Raw genomic sequence first — 10,943 nt, forward strand, 5'->3', positions numbered from 1 at the left:
AAAACAACAAAATAACACAACCAGAGGAAATTCTAATGTATTTTTATAAGTGCAACAAACATTAAATTTGATTTGTTACACAATATATATATATATATATATATATATATATATATATATATATATATATATATATATATATATATATATATCCATTGCATTGTTTCATATTATCAACGTTAAGCCTTTATAAGGACTACAATTCTTATTTTTAAAAAAAGTAAATTATATTTGCACAGATTTTTTTCAAATTACATATAAAATCAATTTTTTTCTATTTCTACACTAAATTTTTTATATTTTAAAAAATTACATTTACATTCTCTTATGTTATACAAACACTTAAATATTAGACCGAAACTTCCTTATATGTTACACCAATACTCCCTTTGAAAAAATTAGACTGAAATCTCCTTACATATTACACTGACGCTCCATATTAAAAAGGTTACTGTGATGGTTAAAAAATACATAATGTTTGTATAATTTCGTGAAATATTAAGAATTTTTAATGTAATTTACTTTTAAAAAATCACAAACTGGAATGGGATTGTTGTTTCTTGCACTTTCAGTATTATTTTTCGTACTTCCCATTACATTTCAAAAAGTTCATTCAAAAATAGTGAGAGTGCAGTAGTCTTCCTAGTCCGTGATAGTAATGGACCTTCCCCCCAAGATTGCTCTCCACATATTTTGTTTTTTCTTTCTTGGATCTCACCGCATACTTAGATAAAAAAAAAAGAGAGCATAAATACAAGTTTATTATTCTTTTTTGTACTACTTTTTTTGCTATCCGCATTCCATCCCAAGTTTCTTTTTTGTTTGGTAGATAATAAATTGAATGGAGGAGAGAGAAATTATTTGCTTTGTTTGATACAGAAGATTAGAGTGAAAATATTTAAAAATGAAACTCGTATTATTTCTCATTTTCACTAGTTCTCTATCTCTTCATCTTTTCTCTATTTCTTTTTAACCAAATAACTTTCATTTATAATTTACTTCTCACATATTTGAAAGAACTGAATTCTTATCACATTTAGTCAAATTTAATTAAAAAATTGGATATTCTTCAAACACTTTCCAAAGTGTTTCGATCCTCTCCATTTCTTCCATTACTAAACTTCTAAGAAAATAAATGTTACTTCCATAAAGTGTGCGTCATCTCCATTTGATCTGTATTTCTAAAAGCTTATACAAATGAAAGAAATGGAGGAAAAAGGATATGGAGCGGGATCCATTTCCCTTTCCAAAATAGCTTATCGTGACATCAGATTGTGATTTCTTAGTAATTGTTATAAACTTAAAATTATCCAATACAAGTACAAATCAAGACTCTTTTCGAAAAGGAAAAAAAAAAGACAGACCCTTTGTTTTGGCATCCTTTTTATAAACAACATAGAAAAGTCCAAACACTCTCTCGGGTATAAGATTTGATCTCTCCCATCATGCCAAAGTCGGAATACATCCTTTTCATTTTGCTCTAACAAATAATCTTATACCCACCAAGCATTTTAAACGTTAGCTTAGAAAACAAATAATCTAATACCAATCAAGGACATCGGGAACTAGCACTCCAAAGCGATCAAGAAACTCTAAAATTTTTTTTTTTTTTTGTTGGATATCCAGCACAACTAAGCCTTAGTGCCTCAAGTACTCCCTGAAAGGATTGTGATGTGACTGTTGTAGGGAGACTTTCTCAAATTCACTGGATACATTTCAGAATTCAGACACAATATGAAAAATTAAACTTACATCTTAGTTGGTTTAGGACATTGAAGTTCTTAAAGATTCCTGGCTGTAAAACTGTATTTGGTTTCACAGATCTTATGTTCAGTGTCTCTCCATGACAGATAGCAGGTGTTGCTGCATAACAAGATTTAATTCAGAAGCAATTCATGGGTGGAGTGTTTCTAGAAATAGGCAGAGTTAGTCTGTTTGAATTGAACAGTTTACCTAAAACTGTGAACCAATGGAAGAGAATTTTGACTGCTTTCATGTCTCCCCTGGTAAAGGATGGAAAAGATTAGCAACAAAGGGGCACTTGGAAGCACATAAAAGTTAAAGTAGCTCTTGCTCAGAAACACAATTTACAACAGTCACGGCATACTAGAGAATTTTTCAAGATTATCTCTAGCAAATGTGAAGAAAAACCAGCCATATATAGGATTAAAAGTGGAACAATTCGTAATTGCTGACACAACTTAAAGTTTTCTATGTCAGATATATTGCATGCAACTTCATTGTATTAATAGCATTGTCAGATACTCCAGCAGTTACAACATGCATCAGGTACGTAAACACCTTAATGTAAACATTGAATGAAGATTGGTCCAAGTCCCCACCATCACTTTGGAACCCATGAAGTGTTGTAAGCAAAAGAGAAAAACTGGTGGCTTCACATAAAACCTTCTGAGCAGAATTATTAACTCCCAGGATCCACCAATATTCCCATAATCACATTTTGCATCAAGGGAAAGTCGATATTGGGATCCTGAAGCACTGGTAACCATTCCACTTTTCAAAACTTCAACCAACATGCCTAATTCTTCAGGATGAGCCTGGAAAAAGTTACAATTAGATAATCATCATTATGATTTTAACTGAAACAACAGCATTTGTAGGTAGGACGTATCCCAAGAAATTCAGGCCATTAATGAATTATCATTTTCTGATTAATAACACATATTATGAACCAATTAATGTGAAAACTCAGTCAAAAATTAAAAATCAGAAAAATGCTGAGAGAACGTCAACAAACCTGTGAGGTATCTTCAATTATAAGACATGACAAGATCCTGAGGAACACTTAATGATGTACATCAGACACCAGAAAAGGGAATATCATAGTCACCCAACTAGCTGAGCAGAATGAAGCTTGATTAGCCTCAACTTTCTTCAATAAAGATGCCATGCAGTCCAAGGCAATATCAATTGTAGCTTCAACTTCAAAAATAGGGAGCTTCCCAAAACCAGATTCCATAACTAATTTCTTCAATAAAGGAGAGATCAGCAGTTAACTACTTTTTTCAAATCTAGATTGAATACAGAATTCCTTATACGAATCAAAACTATTTTGCCATTTAGACATCTGTCTCTTCAATAGATTGCATGCCTTTAAACCTTGAGGTTCAAGCTTCTTCACAGAAGCATCAAACCTCAACTCAACAGGGCAAAGATCATCAAATATCTCTTGTCCAACAGACTCAGTCTTCTCATTGGACTTCTTCTCTGGAACATGAGAAATGAATGTATCATAAATTGTATTGCTATAAACAAACTTTTCCTGTGCAAGGTCGGTGGCAGATGAGTTGAATGCAACTGGATGGTATAACAAAAAAGATTTTGGTTTCGAAGAACCAACCCAGGTTTCCTCTCCATCCTCGGCAAGGGAGACTACATGATCATCAAGGTGTGCAGGGCCATAAGCTGAATCAGCGATCTCACCAGCCACCTGCATGACTTCTTTGTATTTGAGGCCAAGCTCTGCTTCTACTGAAAATTCATCTCCTTCCAAATTTGAGTACCCATTGCGAAATTCATTAAGCACAAGTAGAACAGGAAAAGGAATAACTGGACCCACAATGTCATCATTGCTGTGGGGTGATGATTTCCTTAAAAAGAATGGAGGCAATTGAGGAAGGTCTGGAACAGCTAAGAATTCCAAAGCTACCTTATTTTGGTGCAGGTCTCCAACAACTTTATGACATTCAACATAACTCAAAAATGCCAACTGTAATAGTTCCATAGGTAAGTCAGCCCACAATCTTCTCAAAGCAACCTCATGTAAGCTTGCTGGTAGCTTGACATCATTAAAAACAGAAGTAACTGCTGGACATGATTTTGATTGGCTAAACCCACAAGCATTTAATTTCTCACACAATAACTCATGCACTTCATCACAAAAGGGCTCCTGGTCCTGAGCATTCATACAGTTCTTCTCTAGTTTTTTAACCAGAAATCGGGAAAGATCACCCCTTGCATATGCATAAAGGTAATTCAATTTTAAGTAGTGAAAATATTTCGGAAATTTGTATTTCTCATCACTCTCAGGGTACAGTAAGTGTCTGTCCAAACAAAACACTTGATCATGGCAATCTTTCATGTTTCTAGCCTTCGTCCAACAGGCATGATATCTCTGCAATTCAAACCTTCCTGATGACATTAGCCTTATAAGTGTAAAACCCCCATTTTCATCTGGTTCACACAGTAACGCAGCAAGGTCATTGCTTAAAACCCCAAATCCCAAAACTATCTCTTTCTTTAGCTGCCAATCAACCCACTCAGGAAGAGCATCCTTTGAGAATTCTTTCCTTAAGAGACAACTCCCACAATGACACTCATGACCAGATAAATTGATTTCAAATGGAAGCTCCCAAGCACAGACGTTTGGGTTAACCTTCGAAGTAATGGATCCTTTACGAAACGGCAATATAGACCCATAGCAGAAGATATTGAACTCACAATTCCAAAATGATCCCAACATAATACAAAACCCAGATTCAGAAGCCAACTTAAAAGCATCATCCCTCGAGTGGGACCTCAAATCAGACAAGCTCAATACAGACACAAAACAAGGTCCTTCAATACCATGCATCCACTGTAACACCGGCACCAAAGGCTTCCTCACATCACAGAGAAGCAACAAACTGGTAGAAGCCACAGCGAAGTAAAGGTCGTCAGGACCAGCCCTTGACAGTGCAAGAAATCGCTCATTTGCACCCGGAGCATACATCCGCAGCATTTCAATCTTCATCAAGCAACTCACACTACACTCCTTCAGCCTCAAATCAACCAAGAAAACAGCGTTGGAATGCGCAACGACGAAAACCCTGGGGTGCCAACTAAACTCACAACTCAACCACACCATGTTGTTTCCCGAAAAACCCAAACCATTCCAAGGTACTTTCAACCTAGTTCCCTTGAAAGCAGTACCTGTGGTGTCATGAGACTCCAAATCAAACAAGAATAACTGTCCATTTTCCAACAAAACGAGACTCTCTTCCATTACATGAGGACTCCAACAAGCATGAGCCACAGGGCAAGTCTTAAACGTTTTACCACCCAAATAAAACACGCTAGGTCGATCCAAAATGGAATTGTGCTTCACTGCAAACCAATGAACGGAATAGAGAGTGGAAGCCAACAAATACCCGATAACATTAGAATCATCTAAGCGATCGAATTCGGCGACGGGATTCACCGAAATGTTCAAGATACGATGCGCGGAGCCGGTGTAAACACAAAAAACGTCGCCGTTGGCTTCGAGCTGAATGTCGAGGCGCGAATCCTTGACGCGGAGAATGAAGAAGCCGAGTTTGTCGTCGTTGGCGCCGGTGGGGAAGAAAACGATGGCGTTTGGACTGTTAGGGTAATGCAGGAGGTGGAGGCGGTTGCAGAGGAGGAGGGAAGCGGCGTCGTTTTGATTGGGGGAAGAGAAGAGGGAGGCGACAGAGGAAGCGGTGGAGGGGGGAATGGAATGAGGGTGGGAAGTGAGGAGGAAGCGGGAGGGTAAGAGATGGGGAGGGAGATGGAGAGAGGGCAAGAGGGAGGGGGAAGAGAAGAGAAGGGAGAGGGAATTAGGGTTGGGGTTAGGGTTAGGGTTGAAGACGAGGGGACCGAGAGGGAGAGAATTACGGGAATGGGATTGAAGAATAGGAGATACGGTGGATGCGCCAGTTGGGAAGAATGGCTTCCATTCTTCTGAGAGTTCCATTTGCCAATCTCTGAATGTTTCACCGCCACGACCACCATGGCTTTATGATCAAGTGAGTGCCGTGTTCCATGCTTGCCACTTTTCTCCTTTTCTCAACCCATTCCTCACTTGTGTTCTCATTATATGAACATAAATCTTGTAACCCCTCAGAGGGTCGGTGATGACAGGTTTATTTTTTGTTCTTGCAAAAACTGTAATAAGGTTCACTTTTTTAAATAATCACATTACTTTTTAGAAAATTTAACTTTTTAACTAATTATATAATATTAAATCTTAATCTTTTATATTTAGTTATACGATTCATACCTAATCATGAGATATCTCACTCTCATATAAAATATATTAATCTTATATGATTTGTTATCTTTCTCTCTTTATATAATATTTTTGTTTATATAAAAAAAACTCTTATTTCTCTTTAAGATGGTTAGATAAAAAATTAGGAAACCAAAAACAACAGCATAGCAGTGCTATAATATCCCATGGAAATATAAAATCATAAAAAGCTTTTACAATTAATTAATTTAAAGTATAAAAATAATTCAAAGATAAGTTTACAAAAATTTAGGTAGAAGTTATTATGTGTGTTTTTCTCTCATGATACGTCAATATGTCTGATCCGATCGTGTGCAATAAAGAATTTCTGAATCAAAGAATATCCACCAAAACATATTTTAAATAGTAGAATTATAAGAAAGAAACTATTTTCTTCTTTTTAAGAAGAGGAAAAAAACTGGATGAGTTTTAATACTTTTTGTGCTCTGTTTCGTGTATATTGTGAGCAAGAAGCTAAATATTTATAGACAACCAAAGACAACGTGGAGCAAGTAAACCACAACTTGCGGCGATTAGTAACGTTAACAAAATAATAAAACTGAACCATAAAATCTTCTTTAAGGTGCAAAAAGCTATAACGTTGAGTAAAATAATTTGACACAGGAAAAAATAGCTTCCTATAAAAGATAGGAATTGAAAGACATAGTGGGATGCTTTTAGTTTTTCATGCAAACCGAATTTAAAAACATATTTTATCCTTAAAAGCATAAATGAAAAAGAAAATATATTTTTAACTTAAATTTTAAATTACAATAAAAATATTTTATTTTTAAAAGCATAACTGATAAAGAAAATGCGGTATCAACAAGTTTTTCAGGAGTAAAAACAAAAGGCATTCTAAAAACAAATTGATTGAAATTGGAGCACGGATATACTTTATATTTCTGGAGACCTACGCAAGAATGTTTTGATCTGCAGAGTCACTTTACTATAACCCAGTTTGGCTTTTTATAATTGCAACTTAGGGAAACTTTTGTTTACAGCCCAATCCTGGATCTTGACAGTTAATTTGAACTTTTTCCTCTTGTACTTCCAACTGAATTTAAGTAGATTGATCATCACTCGTACATGCATTTATTATTAAGAAATACCACCACACATACATAATACATATGTACAATTTAACATAATGAAGACAGAAGTACTTCAGTGCAAACAAAACTTAATTAGAAATTCGTAGAGATAGATTTACATCTTTGTACATTTTTTCTGCGCTCCTATGGCTTATTAGTTATTAGAAGCATGAACAGCCAATTTCTTAGAAATAAAGTGTTATTATTTAACATCTCTGATGATTCTTGCAGACTAGCCTGTAAAACAGGCAGAAGATTAACCATCTTGCATGAGATTTCAAGCCATCTCAAACCTTAAAAGTCGATTATTAACTGCCGACTAATCCCAAGTTCTGTTGATTGAGACATCATAAAGAGACGGTAAAACTTTGAAGGAGAAATTTCAGTGACTGCCAGTAACAGGAAGGAACCAGAGAAGTGTGCTATAATCTATTTTCACATAATCAAGGTATTCACCAGAAATCTCCACATGAACAGAGTCCTCTTTCAAAATGATGGAACCTATTGGCATCCCTTACAACAAGGGGCCGTTGGGAGACTTCTGATGCTATCTTAAAGAATGTATGACAATCGTCACAAATACGAAGGTTCTTTGTGATTCGAATACAAGTACCTTTTGGTGTAACAAGCAGACCATAACCAAGTGCCAACCTTTCACTATGTCCATATAACATCTGTGTTTTCTCTTCTTCGCTAACATTGTGGAATACAAACTTAGTTTGAGCTATATAGCCCCCTTTTTTTTCCAAAAGTTTTGTAAATTGAGCTAATTTTAGATAAATGTCATCAGTCTGTGGATGAGACTTGTCCCTTGCCATGAAGGTGTGAATCTTGTTGTCAACCTCAATCCAACTGCATCCTGGGTTTTTCTTCAACCCATTTCCCTTCATTCTCAACCTCACTTCTTCAACATCATTCCATCTTCCATCTGCTGCAAAGATGTTTGATATCAGTGCATACTTTCCTGAATTCTCTGTATCCGATTGTAAGAGCTCCTTTGCTGCAAGCTCTCCCAATTCTTTATTAGAATGAATGTGGCATGCCCCAAGAAGAGCACACCAGATTTCAGAAGAAGGTTTGATAGGCATGTTTCTCACAAAATGGTAAGCCTCTTCCAGGGAATTAGAACGGCTGAGGAGATCGACCATACAGGCATAGTGCTCTGGCCAGGGTTCCAATTGATATCCATATTTCATAATTTCAAAAAACCTCTTACCTTCAACCATCAACCCTGAATGGCTGCATGCATATAATAAAGCCAAAAAGGTAATGTGATCAGGAATAACATTTTGATCAGTCATTTTCTTGAATAACGCAATGGCCTTATTTCCACATCCATGCATTCCGTTAGCATTAATCATAGAAGTCCATAAAATTAGATCTCTCTGTTTTACAGAATGAAACATCTTTCTTGAGTTCTCCACAGTTCCACAGCAAGCATACATGTCCACCAGAGAGCTAGCAATTGGTCCCTCCAAGAAGAAACCCTTCCTAATCAGAAATCCATGAATCTCCTTCCCTTTCTTCAATGAAGATAAATTAGCAGTGGCAGAGAGTGCACTAATGATCGCTATAGAATCAGGTTGAATATTAGTTTGTTTTAAAGAGTAGAAAAGTTCAAGAGCTTCAACTGGAAGTCCATTATGAACACAACAGGTAATCATACTTGTCCAAGACACAATATCTTTCGATCTAATTGATTCAAATGCACGCCTTGCGTAATCTATGTGCCCAACCTCTCCATATACATTGACAATGGCATTTTGTAGCATTATATCAGCTAAATCTCTTTTAAAAACATAACCATGGATTTCTCTGATGAAGTTTCTAGATTTTAACCCACTGCAAGCCCGCAAAACGCTTCCAATCATCATGGGATCAACATCCATCCCTTTCACCTGAACCTTCCGGAACAAATTTATTGCTTCCAGATGGAATTCATTCTGAGCATAGCCAGCAATGATAGTAGTCCAAGAAATCAAGTCTTTTTCATGCATACATTCAAAAGCATGGCCCATATATTTCACACAACAACACTTGGCATACATATCTACCAACGTGTTCCCAATCTGCATATTAGAATCCAATCCATTTCTTATTGCATAGGCATGAACTTCCTTCCCTTTCAATAAATTTCCCGATCGGCCAGATGCCGCAATCAAGTTTAACACTGACACCTGGTCAGGCTTTTGACCAGAATTCTGCATATCCCGGAAGTAATTTAGAGCATCACTATACAGCTCATTTTGAACCAAACCAGAAAGCAATGTATTCCACGACACATAATCCCTGCAAAGCATACTTTCAAAAACTCTTCCAGCGTCCTCCATTCGACCACATTTTGCATACATAGCAATCAAAGCATTGGCAACATAGACATCAGCAAAATGGTTAGATTTCAATACTGCACCATGTATCCCCATACCCAGTTTAACAAACGAGGGATCCTCAACACCCTGAAGAGCTGCAACAAAAGTATACGTATTACTAGCAACACCAACCTCCTGCATCCTTCTAAAAAGCGACAATGCCTCCAAACAATTCCCTTCCGCTACATGTGCCGAAATAATAGAATTCCAAGACACAGTGTCCTCTTTCTCCATCATAATCCCATCAAACAACACCCTAGCCCCACCAAGATCACCACACTTCCCATACATAGCAATAAGTGCATTGCACACAAACACAAACTCACCATATCCACACTTAACCGCCACACCATGGATTTCAGCCCCCAAGCGGCTTTCACCAAGAGCACCACACGCTTTAAGCACAGAGGGAAAAGTACAAGCATCTATCGCCACCCCAAGAACTCTCATATCTTTATACAGCTCAATAGCTTCGAGGTATTTGCCACTTGACACAAACGCACCCATCAGGGCATTCCAGCTGAAAATAGTTCTTTCACTCATTTCATCGAACACCTTCACTGCATCGCGCAAAGAGCCACACTTTCCGTACATGAGCACGAGCTTGGTGGCCAGAAACGCCGAAAGGTGAGATTTTAGCAAAAGGGCATGCAACTGTTGGCCTTGTGGGAGGGCTTTGGCGGCGACGCAGAGGTCGAGGAGGAGAGAATGCGCGTGTTCGAGACGTGAGGGGGTTGCGAGTGGGTGAGTAGAAAGGAGGGTCAAGGATTGAAAAGCGGGTTTGAGTGTTCCTTTATTGAGGGTGTTGACAGAGATGGGCTTGAGAGGAAGAGGAGTGAGGATTGAAGTGGACATGGTGATGGTGCATGCGTGAAGGTGCACTGTGCCGCACCTAAACAAAGATCTCATGCAAGCCAACAACCTAAGACGAGAAACAGGGAACACCAGAACACCAAATTGAATAGATAAATAAATTAGAGTTTTTTTTCTTTCTTTTTTTGTCTACTCAGTGTAAGCAATGGCATGTTGAAGCGAACAGAGACTCACCAAAAAAATTATTGTACAAGTTAGAACTACAAGCAATTTGATTTACTTGTAACCATTCAACTAGTCCCTATGAAGCAGGAGACCTCTCTCGAACCACCAAGTGGGGAAAATGGTGTCAGGGGGATGCAACCTACACCCATGGTAGAACGAGGAGACACTCCAATATTACCAAGCAAAGCGTCAATGACATGTTGAGATTGTCAACCCTAAAAAATTCACTTGTAGCTATTCAATTAACCAATAAGCACTAGGGAATCTCCTTCGGAAGGATTGCCCACCTAAAAGGAAGTGGCGTTAGGGAGATGCGACCCACACCCAAAAAGCAGATGAAATTTTGTTTTGAATCCTTAAATCACTTGTGTCATTCTCTTAGGTTGTGAGTATATATATTTATTTGGATGATAG

At 37.4% G+C, this 10,943-nt stretch overlaps 1 pseudogene across 1 annotated transcript; it reads right to left on the reverse strand.

Annotated features, from left to right (window-relative positions):
- Positions 1 to 1,267: 1,267 nt before the first annotated feature.
- On the reverse strand, positions 1,268 to 10,895 carry LOC114373078 (annotated as a pseudogene). The gene is made up of 4 exons (XR_003658389.1): positions 7,579 to 10,895; positions 2,759 to 5,753; positions 1,954 to 2,558; positions 1,268 to 1,863 (listed from the first exon to the last, which is right to left on the reverse strand). The product of XR_003658389.1 is annotated as an uncharacterized LOC114373078 (transcript).
- Positions 10,896 to 10,943: the final 48 nt, after the last annotated feature.

This window comes from Glycine soja, chromosome 2 (assembly GCF_004193775.1).
Source record: "Glycine soja cultivar W05 chromosome 2, ASM419377v2, whole genome shotgun sequence".
NCBI lineage: Eukaryota > Viridiplantae > Streptophyta > Magnoliopsida > Fabales > Fabaceae > Glycine > Glycine soja.